The following is a 7,294-nucleotide window of genomic DNA, read 5'->3' on the forward strand; positions in this document are numbered from 1 at the left end:
AGTTACTTGAGCACTGAGTGCAGTACATAATGCAGTTACTTGAGCACTGAGTGCAGTACATAGTGCAGTTACTTGAGCACTGAGTGCAGTACATAGTTCAGTTACTTAGGCATCTGCACAGACAAGAACGATTTCGCTAAAACGCTCGTTCTGGACCCAATATGCATTTCTGCTGTGAGTTTTATTCCGCGTTTTGACCGCTGGATTGAAAGATGTAGCGTCTCTTGTCAGTGAATTGAAAGGGGATATTAAACATGGTACTTATTTTATTAAGCATTACTATAGACAGAATAAATTTTCAAGTGTGAATGATGAGTAAATATGTTTCAAAGTTTCCAGTTCCAGGGAATATGTAGTCCTAAATTTCTCAATTTTCATCACGCTAAATATTTATTCTTTTTTTTTTCTTGTAATGCCGCCCGATTATATATTTTTGCAATAACAAGTAATTCCCTCCTTATAACCATATGATGAATTTTTGAGTTCTCGGTCCTTGATAAAGCTTATGCTCCGCCTTTGTCGTCCTCCGTCTCCGAGTCGTCGCAAGGCAGGTCACCCCGCCCTCGGGTTCCGGATGTAACGTTGGACGTGTTCCGTCCATTTGCCCTCCTTTGGGCCAGCTGATGCAAGATGCTGTTGCTTGTCACTTGCTGAGGGTAGTTTCCCATTGCTGGACAATCCGAGATCTTCTTCAGAAACTTATCCAGTTGTCTCTTGAAAGTCTCAGGGGTAAACTCCCCTCTTATCCCATCCCCCCAAAAATAAACATCTATATATCTGCTACTCATTTTCTTTTTATTCTACTAGCTATTTTCAAAGCCTCCTTCCCTCAACAGCTGAAGCCTGACAATACATTGGACGATGGGGCCTTCCTGACGATCAATGTGAAGAACAAATGCAGCAATGACGCCAACTTCGCACAAGCTTACCAGAAATGCAAGAGCTCCACCATGCAATATTTGTTCGTAAGTCATGAAAAATGTGTATTTATTCTCCAAGTAAACTCGTGCAAAAATTTTTTTGTTATAAATGTTACACATAGTTTTAAAAATATAGAAATTAGCTACCACAAAAAGATAATTAAATTAAGCAGTTTAATAGATCATGATTCCTGGAAATTAAGCCAGCTTATAACCTGCATGACGCTATAAGCTCATGACGTATGTTCTATTTGGCAGTTTCTTCGGTTCGCGAGGTGTGTCGGGAATTTCGGGCCCTGATCAGCTCACTCAATGCAAGGAAACCTACTGACTCGGAACAAGACTGACTGAACTCGCCCGTACTCCTTTGGATTTCACGGGATATTTGGGGGATTTTTGGGATTTTTTTGGTACACTATATTTTCTTATTTCTTCATTAAATTTGGTGGTGTTTCTTCAACAATAAATTTTTTATCCTTATAATGAGAAGTTATACCAATATCATCAACGAAAATATTTCCTCGGAAGTTTATACCTACTGATATTTGAACTAGGCTATTTAGATAGCATATTCAGATTGATGCAAAGACGAAATTTGAATTATGGGCACCAATAGATTAGGTGATTTTAATATTTGGGATTAACTAGAATCACAAATCAAAGATACCAGTCACATCACCTCGAGGGTAAGGATTGGTCAACTCGTCACGACCATATAAGTCCGTATGCGAGTAGTACCAGCGTGCTCAATCGGGATATTTGAGAAATGCTTAAGGCCAAGCGGGATATTAAATGACCAACGCGAATACCTATTAAATTAGTATATCGGAATGGTAGCTGAACTAATTAAAAGGCAGCCCAATGCTAACAGTTCGGAGTACCAAGATTGGAACTCCAGCTTCCTGCGGCAGTTTTGGTCAAATCGTCGAGGAACCCGGGCGGTTAAGCGACGCAAAATTGAAGCTGTGAGTTGTTGTGTTCGAGATCCGCAACAATCTGTGAATATTTTGCGAGGTTAAGGCCCTGATTGAAAGCAGAGAGGCTTCGAACAGGCTCGGCTCTTCCCTAAGCGTTTCTTCACTAATTAGGAAAGACTTTACTCCACTCGCAAATGAGATGGCGATATGGATTTTTCCATACTTACCTAGCTATTTATTTATAAGCGTCGACCAGTAACAAAAAATATGTAAACTTTGTATTAAAAGAGTTTTAATGAGAGGAAATTTCAAGAAACTTTGAATATTATTGTTCATCAAGTCTGCGAATTTTACACTTTTTCGAGATATAAACGGATTGTAATTTTTATTGTCAATTGAATGGTATATTCGGCATTCCTTGATCAGCTTCCTTGTTATAGATATTTTCCATCAAAAAATATTTATGATCGAGTCTGCTGATACGCGGAGGGAAAATCCCGCATACTAGCTGCTCAAATGGAGACGTGCAATGTTTGAGGGGAAAGAGACGTCGTAAATTACTCCAACTGTCAGTTCACAACGGGTGGCATGGTAAAGGCGAAGTCAATGAGGGGCGAAGAATAATACGTGGCCAGTGGTCGGCCTATCTAATTAGTTATAGCCGACCGTTGGCCATTCCTCGGCCACCTGAAAGCGACCAGTTCCCGCGAAGAAGGGTCTGGCTAGGATATCATATTACAAAGAGTACAAGCTCGAGGGTAGCGACTGGCCGAGCTTTGGGCAGATCAAGGATTTTACACGATGGTCGCGAAAACCTCGCTCTCAGACTTCGCTGCATTTTGACTACAAGCCTTAAGAATCGGTGTCACGTCTTATGGCCTAATTATCAACGCTGGCACCGCTATATACTATACTACAATACTAATATTTGCTACTCTATTTGAATGTTAATGATCTATTACTTTTGCAATGCATTGGTAATATGGAATAAAACTCATATATTTTATTCTACATACCCGCAATACCCTCTCGATAGATTTCTAATCTCTTTTTGGACTCCAAACGTGGCCCTATATCTCCTTCCAAGCTCAATTATAGCAGCGGTCACTCAAGCTAAAACGTCCATAATTGTCCATTGTCCATTCATTCATCCGCTGTCGTATCCTACGGCACACAATCTCTCTAAAGCAAAAAACAATTATGCCTTGCCAGATGTCACACCCACAGTTCCAAAATAGGTCAATACCTAATAATAGTTAAATAAATAAATAGTTAAAATATTTTTATCAGAAAGGTTGACTATATTAAATATCAATCATTTATTTACATCCATAGATGTTTAATGGACATATATTAGATACCAGCTTGTGTAGAAGACTATATTTAAAATAAAATGAACAATAAGTGAATAATTTATCGTTTGATTATCGATAAACACTTTACCTGAAGACACCGAAAGTCCGCTTACAGCCTTCAACATATCTGACCACACGTCAACCTTCAACGTTTCTGACCGCACGCCAACCTTCACCGCATCAACGTATCTGACCACACGCCAATCCTCAACGTTAATCTAACCACACGCCAACCTTCACCGCATCTGACCACACGCCAACCTTCACCGCATCTGACCACACGTCAACCTTCAACGTTTCTGACCACACGCCAACCTTCACCGCATCAACATATCTGACCATACGCCAATCCTCAACGTTAATCTAACCACACGCCAACCTTCACCGCATCTGACCACACGCCAACCTTCACTGCATCAACGTATCTGACCACACGCCAACCTTCACTGCATCAACGTATCTGACCACACGCCAACCTTCAACGCATCTGACCCCACTCACTACCTTCAACGTATCTGACCAAATATTCAACCTTCAACGCATTTGAGCACACGCAGAACGTTCAACGTATCTGATCACACGTACAACCTTCAACATATATGACCAATCTGTCAACCTCCCACATATCTGGCAGATGCAGAAGGTCCACCGTATCTGACCAACGTATAAGGCGATTCATCAAAGCGCTCAAATTTATTTCTATGTCACTCCGACTAACATTGCTAAACAATGTAAGGCACAGTCTGCACAGACGATCGGATTCAATTATTTACATCATAGATGAATTCCACCAGGGTGAAATATATTCGATGCTTTTCTTACAGGTTGGTGACTCTTTGATATTTACTTTCAGATGAAATTCGAGAGGCGTAAATGTCGAGACTTCCTTACAGATTTAACCTTGTTAACTAGTGCGAGTTTTCGCGCACGAATTTGTTTGAGCCAAGTCACGCAAGTAAAATTGGCCAGGCATACAACAAAATCATGAGAATTCGCAAAATACTCGTATGTTTAGATTTTTTATATCTTCCAAGTAAATAAGTCGAGTTGATCGTGATGTTGATTTTAATTAAATAACGTTATATTTTAGCAAGTTTTTCACAAAACCAACTTCTCTTGAAACCAGCTACCACCTTGTAATGTTGTTTTAACCTCATTGCGAAACAAAGCACCTCTTCATTTAGAAAACTTTTCAACTGATCGTTCAGATGCGCACATCATTAACATCATATATCAGACCTCGTGATTGATCAACTGCTGTCATTTGATAAGTAAGGTGATTAACATCATTTATCAACCTCCCGATTAATCGTCTCCTGACATTTTGTTAGCTTGCTGCACCTGAACCAACGCGCCTGAGGCTCAAAATATGAACTTTGCTCTGCGAGGGCACAACTGAACACAACTGTCCTTTTGCTCCGCTTATATCCCCAGTCCATTTGCTCTGCTTATATCCCCAGTCTATTTGCTCCACTTATATCCCCAGTCCATTTGCTCCGCTTATATCCCCAGTCCTTTTGCTCTGCTTATATCCCCAGTCCTTTTACTCCGCTTATATCCCCAGTCCATTTGCTCCACTTATATCCCCAGTCCTTTTGCTCTACTTTTATCTCCAGAATGAATCAAATAAGTGGTGATAGTCTATCCCATGTCCGGTGTTGTTACCAATTATGTTGGTAACAATAATTATTTAATGTTACATGTTATTATCCTTAATGTTACATGTTATTATTCCCTAATATTATCCTCTAATATTTATATATATATATACGAAAGTCCGTCAATAGCCGGACAGGGGTTAGAAATCCTGACGAAATCCAGTCCGGTTATGTACTCTGCAATTAATTTGTTCTTAAGAACCAGTCGCAAAAATAAATGAACTACATTACCGAACATGAAAAACGCAACTTCGTTAGGTTAGGGTTAGAGTTAAGGTTCGGTGTGTCTAAAACCCTTCTTTACGTTACTAGTGACCGTTTTACTGGGGTTAGGTCAAGTTGCAGGCATTCAACATTTGCCTGCAACAAAATGGATTTCATCAGTTTTGATCAGTGAACCTGTGACCAGTAATACGAGCTTACAGAATACAGACGTGCTCAAGTTTTACTGACTCTGTCATCTCGATCAGTTCCAAAATATCAGCTAATTTAATATAGTAGGAAAATTAGGTTTATCGAGATTTTTTACGGTGGCACATTTATGCATAACTCCGAGACAAAAAGTAAATTTCAGATCATAATCACAACGTTTAACTAGAATTGAGTGAATTGACAACGGAGGCAATAGGCAAGCGTGCCTTTCGATAGCAATGCAGTAAGTTAGGCTGGAGATGAGTCCTTGAACGAAAAGCAGCATTTCATGACTTGCAGTAACCAAAACTTCCCATTGACAGTTGAGCATGAGAGAAGTTGCGCATTGCTAAATCGAGAGAAGCGAGGGTGAAAAGCGGAGTTCCGCAGGGCTCAGTGCTTGGACCGATCCTCTTCCTCATCCACATTGCCGATATTGACTCGGAACTCACCCACGCATCTGCATCGTCATTTGCGAACGATACAAGAGAGCTGATGAAGATCACAGATGACGTAGAGTGCGAGAGGTTACAGGATGATCTATCGTCAATCTACGATTGGGCCCTAGTGAACAATATGCAGTTCAACGGCACCAAGTTCGAAGTAATGAAATACAGAGTCCGCACAGAGATCGGGATGCCACATCGCTACTTGGCATCAGATAGCACAGAAATTGAGGAGAAGCAACTTGTTCGAGATCTCGGAGTGTTGATGAGTACTGAAGCCACGTTCGATGCCCATATCGAGGAAATAGTCGCGCGCAGCCGGCAACGGATGGGGTGGATATTGCGAACATTTCGAACGAGAGAAGCAGCACCAATGATTACACTCTTCATGCAGAGCCCTCGTGCTCCCCAATCTAAAGTATTGCTGCCAACTTTGGTCGCCACTCAAGGCAGGTGCGGTGCGGAAACTAGAGGCAGTGCAGCGGACCTTCACGTACAGGATCAGCGGCATGAGGGAGCTTAACCTCAATTACTGGGAAAGACTGAAATACTTGGGACTGTACTCACTGGAGAGGAGATGAGAAAGGTATATAATACTGTACACTTGGAAGATGATAACCGGACTGGCTCCCAACTTTGAGAGTGAGACCTCCAGAATAGTGACACGTTACAACGAAAGGAGGGGGAGACTGTTCAAGGTTCCCCCATTTAACAACCGAGACGCGGCCAGAGCACAGACTCTTCGTGAGGGATCACTGTCCGTGGTAGGACCGAGGCTATTTAATGCCTTGCCAAAAGCGCTGAGAGGAGGGGAGTTCGCCCTTGCAACATTCAAGAGACGACTGGACAAGTGGTTGAGAAAGATCCCGGATTGTCCAGTAATGGGAAACTACCATCAGCAAGCGACAAGCAACAACATCTTGCATCAGCTGACCCAAAGGAGGGCAAATAGACGGAACACGTCCAACGTTACATCCGGGTCACGTGGGCGGGGTGAACTGCCTAGCGACGACTAGGAGACGGAGGATGACGAAGGCGGCGCATAAGCGTGACCGTGGACTAAGAAGTCCTAAACTCATCATAAGGTCAGGAGACCTCAAACCGTATGAAAATGTAAATATATTAAATTCTGACGTTTTTTCTGTTCCTTACCTCCAATATTTATCCAAAATTAACCGAATTCTTTCGTGTTCACTGCACCCCACATTCTCGGTACTTCATGCACCTTTGTAGAGCGAAGACTGCCGCGCATGCGTGGCAGTCTTCGCTGCCGCGCATGCACCGGGCAGTTACTTGCATTTGAAAGGCATGGGAGTTCTGCAATACGTTCAGTCGTATTTGTTACCGTTTGGCGTTCATTTGGTATTTCTAATATTTGTAAATTTATTTTTATTTTTACTTTCAGATTATTCGCTGATTTCGCTTTTTTCGTCGAATTTATGTTAATTAACTGAATACAAAAGATACTGGATGGAACTAGTTCCACAAATACTGGCGACATGGATTCGCTGTAGTATAAAATAGAATAGAACTGTCGAAAATAAAAAAAAATGTAGCAAATAAAAATCATGTAAACCTCATAATTTC

Source organism: Hyalella azteca, unplaced genomic scaffold (genome assembly GCF_000764305.2).
Source record: "Hyalella azteca isolate HAZT.00-mixed unplaced genomic scaffold, Hazt_2.0.2 contig15093, whole genome shotgun sequence".
Taxonomy (NCBI): domain Eukaryota; kingdom Metazoa; phylum Arthropoda; class Malacostraca; order Amphipoda; family Hyalellidae; genus Hyalella; species Hyalella azteca.